A 22,976-nucleotide genomic window follows, 5' to 3' on the forward strand; every position below is an offset into this window, starting at 1 on the left:
ACAGAAGATAACCACGGCGATGAGTTCTCCGTGAACACTGACATGTGGAATCAGGAGCCATGAGGTTTGAATTCCAGTTGGGTTGGTTAAGTAAGGGGGTTTTTCTGGAGTTTTCTCAGCAGTGATATGGTCAACACACCTAAAAGAGACTTAAAACATGGGTCATCTCACCTTGCTTTGCACGTCTAAGCCGGATCTTGTCATGCTGGGCTGTCCTTACAGATAAAAGGAGATGGGAAACGGGCACGTGAGGCACGGCCGCTGCTGGACCCGAAAGCCTGATGTTTGTCACACTTTTGGCAAGCCACTCATTCCTTAAAGTATTTCATTCCTGGAAAAATTAATGCATTATCTACAACTTTTTTCACCTCTCTTGGTCTGAAAAAAACGTTTGTAGAATAAATCGGCCCCCAGTTCGTCATCGGATGGACGTACTGTCATAGTACATGATGTAGCGCTTTGCATGTTGAATAGACAGTTACAACTACTTGGATTGCTCGTTGCGTGGCAGGAACCATCAGGCTCCCTTTTCGTTTGCAGAAAATGTTGTCTGTGGTATCTTCTGTGGGTTTCTTCTTGACAGCAGTTCAAAATGTCATGCGAGTTGAAGCTGCAATATGCTGGAGACAATGTCTGTTCTGCGTCATTTGCTTTTGATGATCCTGGGAGCTTCCCATCCTTGATTGAATGAATCCTTCACTGGCAATGGTTGTGGAGGAGCAAGTGGGAATGCTCTGCATGTGGAAGATTATTTTCCATCAGAGAAGAGGAGGGGCCTGTTGAGAATATCTATTTCATGTCTGTAGAGTTTGATTGGGTTGTAAACACGTTTTATCAAGGCCCAAAGGCAGAAGTGAGGGCTGGATGATGTAGATGAATGGTGTCATGTTCCTAGTTTTCTTAAACTGACCTTTCTGTGGAAAATGAGTTATTAATATCTTGCAACATCGGTTGCTTCAGAAGAGAGCTTCCTAACTATGGTTGGTGTTGGTGTAAAGCTTCTGACGTGACTTGCAATTTGTTTATTGGCACAATGCTTGGAGAAATGAAAGGAAGAAAAAGCCAGCCCTTATGAAATCACTGCTTTTTCTAACGCTGTTGATAGTATTGCCTCCTCTAGCAATCTCGATTTTTTAATCTCACCTTGTGAGAGGCAGGCAAAGCTTTATGGCAATGTAAAGCTGAAGCTCCCAGACCAAGTGAACAGGCGTTTTCTGCTGTGGTGTACGGCAGCTTTCCACGCATGAGGCTCTTTGTCTCATTCCAGTATAACCGTGAGCTCGCCGTGGTGTCCCACTCCTCTCAAATGGTAGGGCCCGAAATGGTGTCCTTGAAAGCAAGAGTCCTTCTTCTGTCACCTGTTGCTTTGGCTCCTTAGATACTTTATCCAGGAAGCCCAGCACCTTCCAAAAATAGATATAGTATTTTGGGAGTATCTGATAATTATAGCTTGCCCTTTGGGAACTGCCCAAGCAGTAGCTCTGTTTTCTTAGAAATTACACCTTTTTATTGGTTCCTCGTCCTTTCCCATTGCCTTATGGTTGTATCATTTCGGTTGCCATCATCAGAAAGCAGATAGTAGAATAAGAAAAGTTTCAAGCTCTTATACTGGTAGTTGATACTTTGCTCTTCTTGCCTGAGCCATAACCCACAGCTCCTGACCGTGTTTACAACGATCTCTTACGAAGTGAGGATTATTCTGTCTCCTTTTTCTTAAAATTCCTTGCTTTCAGCTCTTCAGGGTAAGAAAGTGCACTACTTTCAGCCTTTCATTCCTTTGTTGCATTTTTAAAACCTGTTCTACTTGTTGCTTTCCTCTGTGCTTCACAATGCTCCTGCTTCATCAGCACAAGGTGACAATTAACACCTCCGACGTGCAGATTTTCTTCTCACATGTTGCTACACGAGAGCCATAAAACCGAGACTCAGGGGATTAATTTTCCCCTAAATCTAAATGTCTGCATCTGGACTAGTCTTGATTCACAGAGTAAGAGCAGGATGTGATTCCTCTGATTAAATGTATGTGGAAGATTAAAGCAGCCCTGAGTTTCTTGTTTAGGGACAGGAACTTCTAGTGAGACCTGTCCCACGTTTAGACAAGGTTCTTAGGGACATGGTTTAGTGCTCGAGTTAGGTTATGGTTGGACTCGATGATCCTGAGGGTTTCTTTCAACTGAAATGATGATTCTATGATTCTATACCCACCGTGATATATAAGACTTTCCTGAAAAAGCAAATTCAGATTTAGTGTGGATACAGAAATGTAAGTTCCTCACAAAGTGAGGAGTCCAGGGAAACCAAGATGGCTGTGGTTTGTGTGTTCTAGAATCAGAGAATCATAGAATAGTTTGGGTTGGAAGGGACCTTTAAGGGCCATCTACTCCAGCCCCCAGTGATGAGCAGGGACATCTTCAACTCCATTCGTTTTTCTCATTTTTTCCCCAAATAAAACATAAGCCAGGCAGCTGGAGCCTGTTCGCAATGCCGCGGGCTGAAAGTTGCATGGAGAACAGAAATTGCTGTTGAATCTCTTGCTGTGCTGCAGCAGTGATATCTCTGATGCTTTTCCCATCCCTTAATCCTGATGTTTAGTATCTTATGGGAAGTAAGAGTTGTCTAAAGATTGGGATTTGAAACTGAAGATCTGGAAATGTGGATCCCCCTTTTGTGAACGGCAGTTCCTAAAGAATTTGGGGTAAAGGCTGTAAAAAGGAGTATCAGAAAACTTAAAAACTTCTGTGACTGGTGTCTTGAACGATGAGGGTAAAACTGCGTGAGATGTTCTCTCTGTCTAATCTTCCGTTCAGAGGAAACCAGCCCGCCGGCGCCTTTTGGGCACCTCTCTTCAGAGAGCAAAAATACCTCCTGACTTCAGTGCAGCGCTATCTTAGACGTGGCGGAGTGGAGCAGAGCGAGACGGCTCCTTGGCGAGGAAGCGCAGTCGTCTTGAGCTTATCGCTCCTGCGCAGTTGTAAACTCAGCCCTGCTAATAATAGCCGAGTGGGACTGTGTTCAGACGGCTGACCCAGCTGGGGGAAAACCGCCTTGCTGTTATGCAGTTTAGGCGAAAACTGCCTTGAGAAACAAAGAAAAACACATCATAAATATCCAGCTCGGTGTAATCACTCTTCAGTGGCTGCTGGGGGAATTGATTTCCTTAAGAAAAGCAGATTGGGCCTGAAGGAATATCTCGCAATGAGCGGATTCGCAGCCCTGTGCAAAAGGCGTTGCAGCAGCACGTTATTTGGAAGGACTGTATGCTACGGTCTGGGTTAAGAAAGTGGCAGCTGGTTTAAGGAAGTGTCACCCCAGCTTGCTGGAGCAGCGCTGGCCCAGTCCCACAATTTAGAACTGGGCTTATCTAGCAGTAGCGCAGAGCTAGTACGGGACAAGCCTCAGCATGGAAAGGGCTGTGGGGCATTGGAACAGGCTGCCCAGGGCAGTGCTGGAGTCACCATCCCTGGAGGGGTTTAAAAGGTGTTTAGACAAGGTTCTTAGGGACATGGGTTAGTGCTAGAGTTGGTTAGCTTATGGTTGGACTCGATGATCCTGAGGGTCTCTTCCAACCAAAACAATTCTATGATTCTATATTATCTTCAGGCTCTTTGCTTTGTCCCATGTTGCACTGTAACCCTGGACAACTTTAGATGCTTTTCATACCCTGTGCAGAAAAACACAAAGATCAGCGTATGCAGAACTTAAACGACATTTGAGCTGAAAACATGCAAGGAGTGTCTTTATATACAGTAGCACAAAGGTGAAGAGCTAGGTACAAGGATCTAAATTGAAGAGACGGGATATTGAGATGAAAGACCAGAAATCTGTATTTGCAGGGCCCTGACAGGCTCTGGGAGATGCTGCAGGAACCCACTATCCTACCAGGAGCAGCTCTACGGAGTGATTGCACCTGTGAAGATTTTGGTGATTACACAAACTATAACAGCGCTTTTAATCACAAGAATCCACCCAAAACTCAGACTCAGCTTTGGGCTAATCTGGCTCCAGAAAAGCTGTGGCAGCCAGAGCCCAATCAAGGCTACTTATAACAAACCCATTGCATTATCAACATTCTCCCGAGTACTGAAAACCAGCCTGCCTCTTTATAAGCCGTGCAAATCTGCTTTATTGGACGTTATTGAACAATCCACGTTGCAAAGACTCATATTAAAGGAAAGAAATTGATGCATTTCTTTAAATCTGAAAAAGAGGGAGAGAAGGAAACAGCTGAGCAGCTGCGTTTGCAGCCTTCACCCCTTCAGTCTGCACTGCAAATGTTTAAAAACTGCTCAGTCAGTTCAGCTAAATCATCAGGGTGTTTCATTTACAGCATAGTGGGTGAATCACTTGGGATAAAGATGAATAAAAGCTCCATATGAAAGAAAAAAGACCCAGCCACTTTTTCTCCCCTGATGATCCAAGATACCAAGCGGCTGGGGTTCCACCTCTTCCGTCGCTCGCAAGCACAGGCAGCCAAGAAGTCCCAATGGGCAGCAGATGTTGTAACTCGCAGGCAGCTCGGATGTTTTGTGGCAAGCAGACCCTGCAGAGAATTGCTGCCAGGAACGTGTCTTCTGCTGCATGACCACGTGCGGCTCCTTCATCTCCAGCACGCCAGAGATCATCTAAGCCCAGGAAGGTATGAGATTCTTGTTTGTTGTAATGTCTGCTGCCATAAAATAAGCAAGAGTTGGTGTGTTTAGGAAGTCTTTTTGGAGAAATGTTCCTTCTCTCCACATTGGCTTAGCTGACCCGAGCAACGTGTTGGACTGACCTGGTCTACAAGATGTGCTAAATGCGCTACTAAGGGCATGTGTCTCTTCCCCCTATGAAAATGTAATTTCTGTTTGTGGTCCTTAAAGGTCAATAGTACATTTTCACACTTGCACACGTGGTTGTAACACAGACACCCTCCCACAGAAGAAAAGTCTTCACTGGAGTTAGGGGTCTTGTGCACAGACCCAACCGTGGCACCTGAAAACACACAAATCCTGTGACCCAAGGCTGGTGGCACTTTCTGGCCAAAGGCCAAAGGCCACTTAAAACTGTTGGTAATAACCCACCCACGTTACAAAGCAGCGCCAGCTAATGGACCCAGACACCCTGTTCCCCTTGTGCTTTCCCGTGCATCTTTTCCTAAGCAATCCTTCCTTGTTACTCATCTGTTTTATGCTCTGTCCCAGAAGTCACCAACCAAAGACAAGGTGATCTGCCAAAACACCCTGTCCAGTGTTCTGACCTCTCTCCCACTGCCTCACAGCACCTGAGCTGACACATCCAGCTGGTAACTTATCACATTGTTCTCATGTTATTCCTTCCACATTTTCTCTTCCCAGGCCCGGGATGTGGACAGGTGAACCCTTCCGGGCCTGCCCTGTCACCAGAGCTCCTTTCCGCTCCGTGCATCGCTGTTCCTTCCCCAAATGCTGGATATATGTCCTGACCAGCCCGTGACAACCCCATGGGTGCATGGGCCAGGCTCCCTACCCTTCTGCTGGCCAAATGGACATTTGTAGGCGTAGATAGTCTTTTCCCAATCCTTTTCATACAGGATTATGCCTCTGTGACACAACACAGCCTGTACCTCCATGAGAACCTGGGGAGACATGCTGATGCTCGTTTCAAAGAGAAAGAGTTTGCTCGTACTGGGAAATGTTGCCTCTCTGGAGGACCTCTCTGGTACATCCCAAATGAACATCCATGCTGTTTCCTGTTGAGAGGCTTTGGTCCGGTCTCCTCCCTTCTCCCCTCTCCCCTCTCCCCTATCTCCTCTCTCCTCTCCTTCTCCTCTCCCCTCTCCCCTCTCCCCTCTCCTCTCCCCTTCCCTCTCTCTTCTTTCTCTTTTCTCTCTCTCCTCCCTAAAAGCACTTTGAGAGGGGTGGAAAGAAAAATAAGCATGTGCACCAGCCACAGTCCCAGCACACTGAACAGCCACTGACTCATAAACGTGCACTTCCACAAGCCCGCAGTTCGCTCTGCCCATTCCAAACCCATTAGCAACATGTGGTTTGAAAATACACACCTGGATGGGATGGTGAGACGTCATGTCATCCTTCCCTCTCCCTGAGGCAGGAGCAACTCTAGCTACAGCATTCCTGAGTGGTATTTTGTCTGACCTGTTCTTAAAACCTCCAATGGGAGAGACTCCAGAGTGTCCCAAAGCTTTTCCAGCATTATCACATCCTACCATTATGAAATTTTCGTGGTGGCTCACCAAAATTGACCTTCCCGTGATGTACCAGGGCGTGATCTTCCTCCTGCAGAGATCCTGCGTCACCGTGGGTCACACCAGGCCTCTCGGGTGGCACGGTCCCAGGTCTCAGTGCTTGCGACACTGCTCCAAAACTGCCGATTAGCACGGGGGAATCCCGCTGCTGTTACAGCCCGCACCAGCTGCCTCCTTGGCAAGGCACCCGGAGCAGCGAGCCCCGGCCAAAACACCTTCGCAGCTCCGCAGCAAAAGTCACAATCATCTCAGCAATTGTCGTAAGTCATTATTTGGCTTTGATCCACATTTTGTACCTACAGGAGGCCAACGACAGAAATCCAGAGCATCCAAAACTCAGAGTGATTAAGTCTAAGACAACATGAGAAAAGCAGGGGCGTTGTTTTCCCCACAACGCGCACATGGCAGCTAAGATTCCCAAAAAATGCAGGAGCACCATGGAAGCGACTCTGCAGAGCGGACAGTCAGTCCCGAGCTGACCTGATGCGGGTGCCAGTCACCTCAGATGGCTCTGCAGGCCAGGGACACCAATTTGCGTTTGTTTTCCACGCCATGCTTTCCATATTCTTGCATCTTCAGTGGGTATAGTATGGTCATCGCGTCCTGCTCTAAGAAGTCATCTGCTTGTAAAGAGACAAAAAATCAGTGGCTGTGCTTCATGTCACCTATGGGATGAAGTTATTTCTGTATTTTCTGTATTTGCCTATCGTTAAATTTGCAGAATGCAGTGAGCTGGCACACACATCCCCTTTTACAGGGGCTTGTGCCGCATCCTTTGAGGGAAGTTGTAAAATCCCAGTGGTGGATATTAGTATAATGACAAAAATGTTATCATTTTTAGTACAATGACATTTCTACTAGGAGCAGAGGGTAGGCTGATGTCCTGAAGTAAAACAAATTACATACATTCTATGCCAACAAAAATAAAGTTATGATTGCCCTACTGAATTTTTGACCCACCAGATCTTGAGCACAGAGTGCACAATAAACACATCAGATCCTTAATGAGGGAATATTATCGAAAATATTTCGCTTGCCAGCCTGCTCTTACCAAGCTGCTGTTAACTTTTCTCCTAGCTGTATTTCCCATGTTGTTCTTTAGGTGTGGAGAAAACATCTTAAACTTGACAGTTTTGGTTCAACAGACTTCACGTCCCATCTTAAGCCTCCCTCCTACAAAATACAGATTTATATTTGGTTTTATTTCCGCTGCCTCGTTTTCCTGCTGGGTTTTAAATCCTTCTCCTTCATATTTCAGGTTCCTCCTGAAAGTCCAGGGGCAGCCTTTGAATGCGAAAACCTTCTTCTGTGATCCTAATAGATGTCTTGGAGCCCTAATGCAGCAATAAAAGAAATTATTAGTGTCCATATACCACGAAGGGTAATTAATAGGGCTAAGCCGAATTCATTTTATCAGTACCCACCGGGTGGTGCCGGAAACAAGAGGCTTTGTGGCCCGTGTTTGTGTTCAGGGTACAAAGCAGGTGGTCGGGCTGCCAAGGCTCTTTTCACTGTTTATTTTCCACGTGGAAGGGAACCAAGATGCTTTACGGAGCAGCCCCAGCTGTCTCGAGCCGGCGGCGGGTTAAGATTTACAGCTACAAACAGATGGCCCCGCACACACCAGCCAACCTCCTGACGTCTTGGTTTGATCTTTTCTATCTTATTTTATGTTTTTTAACCCAGATTAGCTCAGCAACGTGGTTTCTCCCACCCCAAAACCACCAGGGCTGCACGTGGCACTAGAACTGAAACGGAGAAATAAACTTAAGAGCAGAGTCCATGATACTGTTAAGCGACGTTCTTTATTTTATCAGCGCTGGGATCACCCTCCATCAGGGCTCCAAAGGCTGGATGCTCTTGCATTGCTTATATTCACATAATTATTACATATGCACTACAATTTTTGAAAATTTTGACATACATATATACTAAGAAATAACTGATGTTAGTTATAATTGTTTAGTTACTTACATCTATTAATTATTAGTTAAATATAAACTAAGGTTGGACATGGCACTTAGTGCCATGATCTAGTCAATGGGCTGGAGTTGGACCAAGGGTTGGACTCGATGATCTCTGAGGTCTTTTCCAACCCAGTCAATCCTGTGATTCTGTGAGCACTCTGCTTCTAAACAATGTATTGCTTAATCTTCTGTCTCCCTCTTGTCATGCAGAAGGATCTAAAACTTGAAAAATATCCCTTCGTCTTGCAGGTGGTCAGAAAGCACTTATCTGATGTCAATGGGTTAACGATGGGTACATCTTTCATAACTTAATCACAGTGTACACTAATTTGGCAGCTTCTCTTCAGTACAGGCAGGAAATCCATTGACGAGCAGCGGGCTGGGATGTTTTTAAATACTTTTTCCACAGAAAAGCGCGCTTGGGACCGCAGCGCGGGCCCGATCCCCCCGCAGCTCCCCGCTGAAGGGGAGAACGGGCGCGACCTCCCCAAGATGGCGCCGATGGCGCCGCCGCCCTCTCTGCCCCTCCGCGCCCGCACTCCCTGCAGGGGCCGCGCGCCGCGACCTCCCCAACATGGCGCCGCCGGCCGGCCGCCCGCTCCCGCCGCCGCCTCCTCCCTCGCCCCGCCGCCGCCCCGACCTCCCGCACATGGCGCCGCCGCCGCCCTCGCCCTCCTCATCATGGCGGCGGCGCCGGGCTATGACGCCATACGTCCTCCTCCCCCCCTCTCTCCCTCTCTCCCCCGGCCTCCTCCCGCCGCCGCCGCCGCCGCCGGTCCCCGCCTCTCCCGCTCGCCATTGCGGCGGCTCAGGGCGAGCCGCGCCGCGTCCCCGCTCGCCTCCCTCCCCGGCCGCCGCCCGGCAGAGGCTCCACGGCGCAGGCCCGCCGCAGCGCAGCCGCTCTGAGGTGAGTGTCCTACCGCGCAATCTCCCAGCTCCTCCAGCCCCGGCGCAGCCGCAGCAACGCGGGGGCCCCCGCCGGCCGCTCAGGCACCCCCGGCTCCGGCTCCCGCGCCTCCCCTCAGCGCCGCCGCGGGGCCGCCTAGGCCGCGCTAGGCCCCGCCGGGGCGGGCAGAGCGTGGCGGCCCGCGGGCCTCTCCCGCCCGGCCATGGAGGAAGGGGGGGGCTGGCGGCGGGGCGGCGGCCGCGGGGCCTGCGGGGCGCCGGGGGCCTCTCCCGGCCGCGGCTGAGGGAGCCCGGGGGGACCGAGCGCCCCCCGCCGGGGGGGCAGCGGGGACGGGGAGGGAGGAGAAGGGGGAAGGGAAAGGGGAGGGCGGGTGCGAGCCGGGCCGGGCCCACGCGTCTGGCCGGGGCGGACGAGGCGGCGGGAGCAGGAGCAGGTTCCTCCGGGCCGCGCCGGGGAGGGAACTTGGGTCGCGGCCGCAGCCATTTGCGGGGCTCCTTCCTTCTCCCTTTCATTCCCCCGCTCCCCCCTTTTCTTTTTTTAATTACCTTTTTATTTTCCTGACTGCAAATGGATGCCTTGTGGCAGCACCGCTGCCCTTTTGTATACGACCCGGGGAGCAGGGCAGTGACTTTAAATGCTGTTAATCACTCAAGTTGTTGTTTTTTTGGTTTTTTCCCCATCTAATATCCCCAAAAGGTCAAATAAGTCCTGTCTCTTTGTTCTTGGGTTATACAACATCTGGCTCAGGAGAGACCTGCTTTGTCGCTGAGGTGCTCAGGACCTCGTTGGTGTAAATAATAATTACAGGGCAGAAGTATTTGCCTCAAAAGCCTTTATATGTCTGAGTTTACTGAGTCGTAGCTTTTTGGCAGCTACAGATAATTTTCATAGCGTGGGGAGATGTTTTCTGTGCATGTCTTCAAGATTTGGATCTCTGCTCGATTTTTTGGGGTGTTTCCCCCCTGCACTGGAACCATCTTCCTTATTTCCACAATCCAGGGGTTTTACCTTAGGAAGGGCTGTTCTGCTTTTTGGCTCCGATGCGCTACCCTTGCTGCAGTGCAGACGCAGTTTTAGACCCTCTTCATGTGTCCTGGACACTCTGAGGGGATTTTCAGTGTTGTGGTGGCTCTGTGCACTCATTTTTACAGAGTTTCCTTGGTGACATCATGGCAACTTGTGTCCCCCCGTTAGCAGCAGCGTTACCTTGTCTTCTACTCCATCTGCATCGCAGCTGCTCATTTTTAAAACCTGTTTTATTGAACTTCTAATGTTGGGGAAGTAGACGAGGGAGAAACTTTATAAGTTAGATATTTGTGTCTATGGTAGAAGTGGGAGCAACAGTTTTTGTTGTCGAGGGGGAAGGAGGAAATGTGTGACAGCGATGGTAACTTGGGAAAGGTCAGGGTGACACTGGGTTTCTTTAGAGTTTTGTCCATCTTGGATAAGTACTTAGTGTTTAATTAAACCAGCTCATGTAGTTTCCTACGTGTCTTTACTATTTTATAGAGTATCGCAGTTGGTTTTTATTGTATTTTACTGTATCGCGGTTGTTTTGCAGAAACCACATGTCATGTATGTGCAGGCTTTACCGTGAGAGGCGTGGGCTCTTACCATAAATACAGCGAGCTGGGGAACCCTCTGTCTGCTCCAGCGCGTGGTTTGTGCGGTTCTTACAGTTTCATATACTGCACTGGCATCTGCGTTTGACAAAGTGTGTGGCCCGACGTACGTTCGCGTTCCGTAGGTGGGATGAAGCGCAGGTCTCGTAAAGCGTCGCTCCTTGGCAGCCGGTGTTTTCGATGTGATTTTTGGCGCGGAGCGGCGAAAGCGCCGCCTTTCTGGTTAATGGAAATTTTTCCGCGGACCCCGTTAACTCGCGGCGTTTCGCACCTTCTGTGCCGCGCGAATGCTTCTCTGGAGGTAACTTGGCTTGTCTGCTCCGTGGAACATGTGTGTGATTTATCCTGATGCACGTTTATGCTGCGGATGTGGATCGTGCTGTCCCAGCTGTGCTGCTCAGGGTGCTAGAAGAAGAAATACCCTGAACCTAAAAGTAAATAAACCATCCTGGCAAAAACCAGCTGTAGCAGCGAGAGCCCTTCTCCATAGCTCCATCGCGAGAACATGTGGCATAAACTTGCTCATAGAGATTAAAATACGGTGAGCAAAGGCCACTTTGCTTCTGAGTAAGTTTGGCCGTGTGGGGTTTTACACGCTGTCATAATTACGCTTCAATTAATTGTCTCAGCTTTCCTGGACGAAAGCCCCGCGACCGATGGGCTGCGCAGGTGGCACCATTCAGACCGCAGGTATTTTGGTGTGAGGACTGTTGGAATTTCGTAAGTTCTCTATCGCTCAAGAGCCTGAATCATCTTTTCTTAGACTTAAAGCAGCCAGTTTCACTTCTGGCAAGCTCAAGCCTGGAAGGTTTCAGCCTCGTAAGTGAAATTAAAGAAGCACAAATGGCTACGGGAGCACTGGGGGTCGCCTTTAGTGTAAATTTTGCTTCTAGGCTGCATCAGATCAAACTTGTGCTGCCACGTGCATGCACATGCACTGGGAATATTTCCATTTACCGCTTCCACCTGCTCTTCATTGACCAACTGAGGGAGATTTCCAGCCAGCTTCTCAGTCTCTTGAAGGCTTTGGGAATTATGACTTTTTTGCCTTACCATCCTACAATCTGGAAAAGTGTCCCCTAGGAAGGAAGCAGAGTCCGGTGTCTCTGCTGTGCTCCTGTGTCCCTTTTACCAAGAAAATCTTAATTCAGACTTTTATGGGTGAGAATGCTCCGTGCTGTCAGTGGGAATTGGTTTGTGTCAATGATATTCAGTGCAAGGAATACTGTAAAATTTAGCCTTGAGCTTTATCTTATGCTGCTTCTGAAGTAGATCCATAGGAAAATAAAAATATAGCTAAGATTTTTTGTATTACTGATTACCCGCTGATTACTGACTTATTTAATACTCAAGTTATTAAATAAAGTGATTTAAAAATACACACTTTGGTCTTTTAAAATGACTTATACTGCATGGTGGGGATCAGTCTTCTCCGATGTAGTAGTTCCAGTAGTAGAAAGATGGAAAACAGTGCTGAGGTGGCACTTGAAGCAGATCCTTGTTGTGACTCATGATGAACTTCGTTAGCGCTTTGATGTGCAGCCATTTGTTAAGCACGCTTGTCTAAAATCCGGACTGGCTCCAGCTAATTGTAAATCAAAACTAAGAATAAAAGGTTGCATTTATTCCAGTTTAGTTTTCACGCTTGTCCTGCTGAAAGTCTCCCAAACCACTGAAGATGCTCCGTGGGAAGGAGTAAGTGACAGGTAGCACGATTTCTCGGCTGTGTTTTTTTGTGGTTAAAGGTAATTTATGGTGTTAACTGCAGTTGTTTGTGAAAGGATCCGTTTACCAGTTTCTCACGTTCCCACTGTTGAATGCAGATACTTCGCCCTGCCCCAATGTGTTTATCACTTGCGTTAGTGAGGGACCCTGGGTGTCAGCTATCGTGAATCTCTTCATCGTCTCGTTTTGCGTGTGAAATCCAAACTAGATGAATATATCCCAGCAACCTCCTTGTTTTTCAAGTAATGCAAACCATAAAATGTTGAGCATTATGAGCATCTTCTCCTTTTTTTCCTTCCACCTGCAACTTAAGCTTCCACCAGCACCTCTTGGCCACTTTCCAACATAAAGGCTGTAGCGTTAGCACTGGACTATGGAGAAAGGTTTGAAGGTCCGGAGTCATGCAGGAGCTTCTTGCCTGTCCAGCCTAAACCTGGACCACCCAGGAACTGTCCTGTGTTGGGGAAAATTCAGGTGTATTGTGGATCTGCTGCATCAGTTGCAATGAGGTTCAATAGTTGGGATGTTTGGCTGATTCTGGTCCTGTTGCTTTTGATTTATCCCCAAAAATTGTCATTGAACCAGTTGCCCATCAAATGTTGGGAAGGTTGGCTGAAGTTGTTCATCCCCATGCGATGTCTCAACTCATGAGGAAACATCGGAGCCTGTTATCCTTTGGGAATAGTGGAGTTTGTGTTAATAACTAGGAGCAGACCTTGTGTTCTCAGCGGGGTGTTAGTAAGGGGAGACCTGGGGGTAGGACCAAGTCCCACATTGTTTGGAGGTCGTCCAATGCCTTTAACTTATGGGCAGGACTTGTGTGGGAGGCCGGTCTGGTTTGGTGGTAGATAAATTGCCTGCCAGACTCCACAGAGTCCCTTCTGTTGACAGATAGAAAATGGGGACATGGAGGCTTTTTTTGGTAGGAGTGATAGGTGTCCTGATGCGCTTTGACGTTTTGATGTCAATGAAATACTGTGGTTTTGTTAATTTTTCTCTTCAAGTAAGATATAGCTATAAAAGACTCTCAAGATGCTTTGGGTGGAAGGTGTATTCCATAGGATTGACAAGTCCAGCGTCTCCTTTTCCTTCTGTTTTTCATCCTTTAGAGACCATACAGCATATTTTTGGGCGAGGGGATGAAAGTGGGTGTCTTCACAGTACTGAGTGTAGGGAGCTGCATTCCCTTCTTGGTCCTGGGCTTCCTTGCTCACATTATTTTTTGTTGGGTGTTAATTACTTTCTGCCTGTGTAAGGCAGATGTGTGAATTATTTTATCCATTTGCTGTGTTGTCTATAAATAATCAATGGGCTGCTCAGACTGGCAGCGACTGGGAGGGTAACTCAACTTTTTTTCTTAGAAAACTCATCCGACTTCAAATACATCAGCACAAGAACATGAAAGCATATTTTCATTTCTAGAACGTGCTTCTTGCTCGGACCCGGGGTGATCAAGAAATACATCCGAAAGAAACCAAGTCCCTCCCACCGTTTATTACATAACCAGCTAATTAATCAAATGGGGATGACTTCGAGGCTTGGAAAACTTCCCTGTAGTCTGGGTCAAAAATACTTGCGATCCCACACCCCCAGAGCCTCCACGCTTTATTTACCTTGCAACATCCTCTGTGTAAATGAATTCTTTTCCCCATAAGTTTAATTTTGCCGTCAGCCAGTGGAGGCTCCTGCTGCTGCTCCTGCTGCCGCTTTCTTGGGCACAAAGAAAATCCCTTAATTCCCTTTTGAAAGAGAAGAGACTTCTAATAGTACTGCTCCCCTTCTTCCCTAGAAAAGCTGATTTGAAGCTCTTCTCATAGTTACTTTGGGTGGCAAGTTGGTTTTTTTCCTGGCTTATTATTTCTACGTAGTCAGTATTAATGGCGATTGGCAGGTAAAGCGGTTAATTTGGCCTCTTGCTTGAGGAGGAGATGGTTTATATTCCCGTGACAGCTGTAATATTTAAACCCCGATAATGAGAAGCACATGTAGATGGAGGTGGTGGGGAAAAACTGCGAAAGACATCTAAAATACAAAACTGTAGCAGTAAATAAAGCCTCACGGTGCATTTTCAGTGGATCAGATGCACGGTTGTGCGTTGCAGGAGCTCCAAAAACATTGTATTCCCATGGGATTGGCGTGTTGTGCTGGAAAAGCAGGAAAAGCCCCACTTGAGCGCTGACTTAAGGTGGGTCAGGCCTGGAAAGCCACGATTGCTCCACCTTGGATGTTCACATGCGTGGGAGGGTTGAGATTCTGGTGGAATATTGCTCCTGTCAGCCCTCCTCACCCAAACTAGGAGGGAAATAACTACTTAGTAAGAAGAGTATTAGTGGATGTACTCATGTGTGTGATTGTTATAACCCTGCTTCATCTTTTAACAGATCACTCGCGTTTGACAGTTGAGTTTTGCCTTTACCTGAGTGCTGAGCAGGACACTGGGAGAGCACAGTGGCCTCTTCAACAGCCTCTTTGTCAATTCTAGACACAAAAATACTCAAACCAGTTTTAAATCCAGCGTGCAGGTACTTAAGCAACTCACAGACAAATCCCTTTGATCTAATTGGGCTGTAGATGCACTGCTTTTTTTCCCCTAAAAACTACCCATCTTAATCCCGCACAAACGCAGCTGCAAATGCAACACGTGCTGGATTTCCTCGCGCACCTCGTGCCTCATTTACAGAGGTGACGCTTTCCCTTTTCAGAGCCTTTGCTTGCTAGTTTCCAGTGGTTTTTCTTCCCTTCATCTGCAATCTTTTGCAGGGCAGATGGGTTCTTGAACCTCAGGAAACCTTTGGGAACCTTTGGGAGGGAACTGTCCTTTCCTTTTATCCAGCTCCATGTGCTATGGGGAGCAGATATCCTGTTTTTGGTGGCACTGAACCGAGCCGCGCTGGCCCCTGTCACCTCAGGTGCCCTAAAGGGCACAGCAGCGCAACCGGAATCCCCAAATTCTTCCCCATGTAGTTGGTGTCAGTGGCTGCTGCAGACCTGCGAATGCACAACCTCTCCTCTTAAACAGCATAGGGAAAAACCCCAACAAACCAGACTTAAGCCGAATAAGATCTTGAAAATAAATGTTATTACAGTATGTATTTTGCCTACAGATTTGGGTTTTTTTTTTGTTAAGACAGCATGGCCTGGGTTCTTCATCTTTTTGTTTGCTCACAACATAGAGAGCTGCAGTATATAGGTGAGGGAAAGACTGTGGGTGTTGTGTACTTAGACTGCAGTGAAGCCTTTGAAACTGTATCCCACAACATGTGGAGAAGCTGCAGCTGGTGGCCTGGATGCTGTATCTGCAATGGGTAAAGAACTGGCTTGGAGAACCAGGCCAAAGAGTTGTGGTGAACAGGGCCAAATCCAGTTGATCATGCGCGGTGTCCCCAGGGCTCAGTGTTGGGATCAGTTCTGTTTAATCTCTTTATCAATGATCTGGATGAGGGGATCGAGTGCACCCTTAGTAAGTTTGGAGGCAACACCAAGCTGAGTGGGAGTGTTCATCTGAGGGCAGGAGGCTCCACAGAGGGATCTGGATTGATGGGCTGAGGCCAATTGTCTGAGGGTCACCAAGGCCAAGTGCCGGGTCCTGCACTTGGGTCACAACAACCCCATGGACGCTGCAGCTGGGGAAGAGCGGCTGGAAAAGGAGCTGGGGGTGTTGGTGCCAGCGGCTGAACATGAGCCAGCGTGTGCACAGGTGGCCAAGAGGCCACCAGCATCCTGGCTGGTGCCAGCACTGGTGTGGCCAGCAGGCCCAGGGCAGTGACCGTCCCTGTGCTGGGACCTGGGGAGCCCAAACCGCCAATGCTGGGGCAGTTCTGGGCCCCTCACGCCAAGAAAAGCCTTGAGGTGCTGGAGCGAGTGGAGAGAAGGGAACGGAGCTGGTGAGGGGCTGGAGCACAATGTGATGGAGCGGCTGAGGGACCTGGGGGGTTCAGCTGGAGAACAGGAGCTGAGGGGAGACCTTCTGATATCTGAACTGCCTGAAAGGAGCTTGGAGCCAGGGGGGTCGGGCTCTGCTCCCCAGGAACAAGCGCCAGGAGCAGAGGAAACGGCCTCAAGTTGCGTCAGGGGAGGTTGAGGTTGGATGTGGGAACAATTTCTTCCCCAAAGGGCTGTGGGGCATTGGAACAGGCTGCCCAGGGCAGTGCTGGAGTCACCAGCCCTGGAGGGCTTTGAAAGGCGTTTAGATGAGTTTCTCAGGGATGTGGTTTAGTGCTGGAGTTGGTTAGCGTATGGTTGGACTCAATGATCCTGAGAGTCTTTTCCAATCAAAATGATTCTATGTATTGCGGGATCAAAGGGCAAATGAATTGAAAGGACAAAAGTATAGATTCTTAAGAAGAAAGGTATTATTTTTGTTTTATTTTGTGGTCTGGGACAACTTGTCACGCTTAGTTCGTTACCTGGGACCTTCTGCGCACACAGGTTGAATTCCTGCTGGTATTCCTCATATCTTCACCCAGTTACAGTGTCACCATCCCTCCTAAAACCAGCTCCAGTCATACTGGTGTAACCCACCTTGGCTTTAGCCTCAACCAGCCTGTATTAAGCACCTCCCTGAAGACTCTATCATTAACACAACCATCAAGGAGGGGTGGGCCAGGCTTGCCATTTTCGGGTGGAAATTAGCTAATTAAATGTGGTTAGGGCTATGTCCTTTGCCACTTGCTAATCTGGTTGAATTAACGTGACATGAGGACCGAATCCTTCAGGACTTCACACCTCTAGAGGAGACCGTGCTGTGTCGCGTCGCCACCCTCTCGCTTGCACCCCGCGGTAAAACACGCTTCTATTGTATTTTTCTGTGGTAGTCCAGCATAACCACTAATCCCCTCCATAAAAGAGGATTAGAACCGAGAACATTTGCACCTTAATGCGCCCAGGCTGGGCCGCGCTCGGTGTTTTAGGCAGTGATCCTATTGGGGCGAGGGCCGCTCCGTTGTGCGGTGCCAGGAATGCTGTCAGCGATGGGCAAACGGCAGCTTATTAGGTTAGTAATTCTTAAAACCCCACTTTGCCTGTTAATTAGAAAAGCCGCGTCGAGATGCCTCACTTGCTTCACACTGTTCAAGTGGCTTCTGGGCTGTGCAGATCGAAGTAAAAGAATTTGAAATTGGGAGTTCTGTGTGGTTCTTGAAAGAAAATGAAACAGTTTTTAACTTATGCGAATCGCTTAAAATTTGAAAAGATGGATTTTTAAACAGCGGAGTCATAAATATATGAATTGAAGCTGCAAAAAGGCCGTGCTGCGAATTGTATTGTACATCATTAAATGAACGTCCTAGCGCATGACCAACAGGTGGCTTTCAGCAGAAATTTCAGCAGCAAATGGGAGGTTTTATTCCTAATAAATATGTGTAAAGTCCTATCTGTTTATTCTCCATACTTAGAGCGTGTGAGGTTTTTCCTGCGGTGTGATGTGTTTGCTCTTTTACGCGAGATACCGGTAAAAATCATGTTAATAGGAGGACTTTTGGTTTAGTTTTCTAGAATCAATCTTATTTTAGGTCTTGTCACGCTGAGGCTTGTGGCGCAGGGAATTGTTTCCCATCCTAATGAAAAGGATCATTATACTAATCTTATGCCACGGGAGGACGCTGTGGAATGAGAGCTGGTTTCTGGAGTTTCCTCTTGAGTTACAGCGTCTCCGCCAACACGCGACAACCGTCCACACGTCACCGTGAGCTGGTGTAAAATAAGATGTTCGCTTCAGTCCTGATAGGAGAGGTGTAAACCAACGGGTCTTATCTTGCCCTTGTGCGGGGGATCGGGTGTCGCTGCGGGCAGGAGGCGACGTCTCAAAACCCTGGAAAGTCAGGCCCAGCTCAGACCTTGTGGGGCGTCCAGGGTGACACAGGCTTCACCAGCAATAAAGCCGGGTTTTCTTGGATTGAGGTGTAGGCCAGCAGATTCTCTTCATGAGTAAAGGAAGGCCATGGAAAAATAGGATTTTAGGGTTTAAATGTGCGTTTTAAACGAGTTGTCATAATTAAGATATTCATCGGTCTTGTCTCTGGGGAACAGCGTTGTTTCCTTATCAAACCTGCAGTGGTAGTTCCCTCTAGGCACAAGGACAGTGTCACATTTATCCTGAAGGTGAATTAACAATATTTAACCAGTGAGAGAAGCCAATGCAACCTGACAGGTGAACCATCATGGAAAACGCCAAATCTCTGCTAGCGGGACTCAAACCACCTGCGGGGAAGGACGTGAACATCCTCTTTCATCTCTCCCTATGGAGGAAAGAGCAGGACAAGTTCTGGGTCTCTTGTCGGTACATAGCACAGATGAGTGATGGAGATGGGGGCTTTCCCTTGTGCTTTGGGTTGGAAGCCGCACTCGCGGGAGCCCGTGCAGTTGTGGTTGGCTGCTATAGACCTCCTGCCAGCTCGAGATTTCACCTGGAAGTGGTTTCTGAATCAGCACCACCAGGAAACACTGCGAGCGAGCTCTGTGCCCATGCGAGTCGAGCCTGGCTGGGGATAGACGCCTTTGCATGAGATCTTCCAGCCCGGATCACAGTATCACAGTATGTTTGGGATTGGAAGGGACCTCAAAAGATCATCCAGTCCAATCCCCCTGCTGGAGCAGGAACGCCCAAGTGAGGTCGCACAGGAACATGTCCAGGCGGGTTTTGAATGTCTGCAGAGAAGGAGACTCCACAACCCCCCTGGGCAGCCTGTTCCAGGCTCTGCCACCCTTACTGAGAAGAAGTTTTTTCTCAAATTTAAGTGGAACCTCTTGTGTTCCAGCTTGATCCCATTACCCCTTGTCCTATCATTGTTTGCCACCGAGAAGAGCCTGGCTCCATCCTCATGGCACTCACCCTTTATATATTTATAAACATTAATAAGGTCACCCCTCAGTCTCCTCTTCTCCAAACTAAAGCGCCCCAGCTCCCTCAGCCTTTCCTCATAAGGGAGGTGCTCCACTCCCTTAATCATCTTTGTTGCCCTACGCTGGACCCTCTCCAGCAGTTCCCTGTCCTGCTGGAACTGAGGGGCCCAGAACTGGACACAAGATTCCAGGTGTGGTCTCCCCAGGGCAGAGCAGAGGGGCAGGAGAACCTCTCTGACCTACTGACCACCCCCTTCTAACCCACCCCAGGTCCCATTGGCTTCCTGGCCACAAGGGCCCAGTGCTGGCTCATGGTCATCCTGTTGTCCACCAGGACCCCCAGGTCCCTTTCCCCTACACTGCTCTCTAATATGTAATTTCCCAAACTATACTGGAACCTGGGGTTGTTCCTGCCCAGATGCAGTGAACGGATAAGGCATCTTACCTCCCATCCTGGGAGGCACCAAAACTGGACAATTTCTGGCTGTTGTGATTGGAGGGGAGACAAAAGTCTCTCAAGACTTAACGAGGTTTGACGAACAGCAGTGATTTCGTGGCTCCTCGTGAAAATCATGGTGTGTGATCTCTTGGTTTGTGTCGCCGTCGTTTCCGAATGCGGTTAGTTCTCCTTGGTTAGTATAACCATTGAAACCTGGTTGGAAACCAACTGTATCAGGATGTATTTACTTGCTTTAAAAAACCTGTAGAGGGCTTTGTGCCAGAAGAGCAAAAAGCGGTACCAGACAATTTCAAAGGTATAATTACACTCAAACAGGATTTGATTTTATTAGGAAATAGCAAATGATTTATTTCTTGCTGGATCAGTTTTCCCTTACAAATTATTCCAGGCTGCCTTTGCAGGAAATTTGGATGCACAGCCGGAAGTTTGAAATAGCTTTTAAAATAAAACATGTACTAAGTGCATAGGAAGTGCTTTTTAATCTGATGGTGTATGTGAAGTGTGAAACCTGGTTAACTGTAAAAAAACCTCATCGTGTGGTGTCGCACCCATGAAGAAGCTGCGTTTAGTGAGTAAGAACCACGGCTCCCCTCTGGGTTAGAAAGGGAAGGCAAACCAAGCAGCAAACAGCTAAATCCTGCTTTACAAACTCATTTTCTAGCAGAGATGCTGATGTACGCGGCCGAACGCCACCGGAGGGCGGCAAGAAGGGGCTTAGCAGGCGGTGGAGCTGCTGCGTGAGAATTAACACACCCGGATCACAGGATCCCTGTTGATTAACCCTCCGCAATCGCCCCCGAGAACAAAAGTGCCAGTGTGATGTTGGCTGTTTAATGCAACACAAACGACTTATTTACAACAGAGGCTTGAATCCATTAAGGGTGTATTAAACTCCAGATGCTTGTCAACTTTACGAAAAGAATGGGAGAAAGGGAGGAAGTATCGCACATTTTCTTGAGAAATTGCAGCTTGCCAGCAGCGTTTTGTTGAAGTTAAAACCATGAAGAGGGCGACCGGCTTGAATGATGAGACGGAATATGATATTTTTTCCCATTTTTTAGATTTTTACACTGGTTTCAAGACTGTGCTGAATTCTGGTGTGGAGTAGGGTTGTCAATAAAGAGTTGGTACTGACTGTGGTGTGGGGATTGAACAGAAAATGGGTTGGGAAAGGTAAACCAGGAGTGTTTCTGTTCCTTTGAAACAAATTAGGAAATAGGGCTGGGGGATTAGTCTGCAGAGCGGATATGTAGAATTTGCCTTCTCAAGTAAGTCATCAAAATTACTTAATGTTAGAAAAATAAATAAATTAAAACCCCCCAGGAACATCTGATGTTCCCTGAGCCAACAGAGCAACCACAACATTGCCTTGTCTCTTCGTTCCTGCTTATTTACAGCGTGCCGAACACAACGCTGTTATAAACCCAAAGCGTTTGCAGGCCATGGAGCTTCGTCAGTGCCCTGCTCTTTGTGTTTCGGTGAGTCCCTCACTGGTTAACAGGTTGGTTTATACCTTTCTAAACAACCTGTCTGTGATGTGGACACCAACCTGCACCTCCACATGCACCGTTGTAGGTTTAGGTGTTGACCCCCCGATGTTTCGGTGGGAGGAGGAGGATGCGGAGAAGCTCGATGCAACCTGGTTGATTCTTTTCGGAAACATGAGCTGATGGAAGATTATCACCTCTTTTTTTTTCAGTAGTTACCGTGGCTTCCCACAGCATCTGGTTTGCTCCTGTATAATCTAAATTTAAGGTCTTTTTAGCAATTGAAGGGTAACTCTTCAGAGGACGTCAGGTGGGTCGTGTAATGCAGCCTTTCTCCTGAGCGTTGTTGCTGGAAGAGAAGAGGGTTGATGAGCTGAGCAGCCTCAAACGAGTACGGGGACAGTACCCTGAGCTTGGTTAATGTATCTATTCAACTAATTGGCTCTGATCACTGATCAAGTGGATTCTGGAAAAGGATGTGTGTCTATTAGTCTTCTGTCTTTCCTCCTGTGTCATTTCTAAATCCTTGTATCACTGTAGGCTTGAGATTTTCCACCCGATGAGGCTGGTTCCTCTGGGCACCAACACTGTGCAGAGGCTGGGATGGGATTTCATACCTCCCAAAACCTTTGGTTGGTAAATGTTGTGCTGTTCTACGCCGAGCAGGTTACGTGGGGGCTGACCTCTCTGTTTGCTACTGGGGATTTGCTAATTCTTACATTTTAGTTATAAAATATCACACCTGTGTGGATGTGGTTGCGGGATACAGGTGAACTCTTCCCTTCTGGTGTTCTGCTCGCAGTGACTCTCTCTTGATACGAAAATATGAAGCGTGAATTCTGACAACCAGGATTATTTGTGAATACAGAGCTCTTCATTTAACAAAGGAGCAAGTTTGGTAAGGAAGACAATCTGGTGGCCTTGTGGGCTGTGTGGCACTGGCTTACCAAGAGACATTTGCCCGTTGAGTGGGCTCTGAAGTGTCCAAGCAGAAGGAATATCTGGTTGCACAACTGGACCATGAGAACTTCATCTTAGGTGTTTGGGATGTTAACGAGGCTGTTAGCTGTTCCCCCCCTGTTTCAGAACGGTAGGATCATAGAATCACAGGATGGTTTTGGTTCAGAGGGACCTTTGAAGATCATCTTGTCCACCCACCATGAGCAGGGACATCCTCACCAGCTCAGGTTGCTCAGAGCCCCGTCCAGCCTGGCCTGGGATGTCTCCAGGGATGGTTCATCCACAGCTTCCCTGGACAACCTGTTCCTGTGTCTCACCACCCTCAGCATAAAGAATTTCTTCCTTAAATCTGATTTTTTTTCTTTAATAATTATTATTAGTCTGAGCAAGGTTTCAGATGAATTAGGCATTGTGTGGGATGTGTTCATAAAAATGACCACATGACTTAAAGTGCTGGGGTTTAGTGAATGGTTGGACTCGATGATCCTGAGGGTCTCTTCCAAGCAAAATGATTTGATGAGTGTATGCGATAAATGCTCCTCTCCGAGTTCAGACTCTCAGGGAGCAACGTCCTCTGCTTCTGCAGCATCTGAGGTCCAACCGCTTCAGCGCTCTGAAGGACAAAAATAAGTCCAGAGCCTGTCTAGGAGAGTTTTTCCAGCTGTGCCGCTGTACCTCAGCATTTTTTCTGGGGTGGACATTTTATTTTTGGCTCAGTATAAATCACCCATTGAAGCAACATTAAACTGAGTGGTGGTGCTAGAGGATGATTCCTCTGGTAGGAT

The 22,976-nt window shown here is 48.0% G+C and overlaps 1 protein-coding gene and 1 long non-coding RNA gene across 5 annotated transcripts in view; one reads left to right on the top strand and one right to left on the bottom strand.

The window, feature by feature from the left end:
* Positions 1-4,354: 4,354 nt before the first annotated feature.
* LOC308043048 lies at positions 4,355-7,509 on the bottom strand. The gene is made up of 3 exons (XR_013922440.1): positions 7,275-7,509; positions 6,020-6,843; positions 4,355-4,663 (listed from the first exon to the last, which is right to left on the bottom strand). It is a non-coding gene; the product is annotated as an uncharacterized lncRNA (long non-coding RNA).
* A 1,395-nt stretch (positions 7,510-8,904) lies between these two features.
* Positions 8,905-22,976, top strand: part of NRF1 (nuclear respiratory factor 1) — a 72,251-nt gene continuing 58,179 nt past the window's right edge. For all 4 annotated transcript variants that reach the window (XR_013922439.1, XM_080348864.1, XM_080348866.1 and 1 more), the window contains exon 1: positions 8,905-9,097. The gene's annotated coding sequence lies outside the window, so the exon portion shown is untranslated. The remainder of the gene's footprint in view (positions 9,098-22,976) is intronic.

This window comes from Nesoenas mayeri, assembly GCF_963082525.1.
Source record: "Nesoenas mayeri genome assembly, chromosome: 1".
In the NCBI taxonomy this organism is placed as follows: domain Eukaryota; kingdom Metazoa; phylum Chordata; class Aves; order Columbiformes; family Columbidae; genus Nesoenas; species Nesoenas mayeri.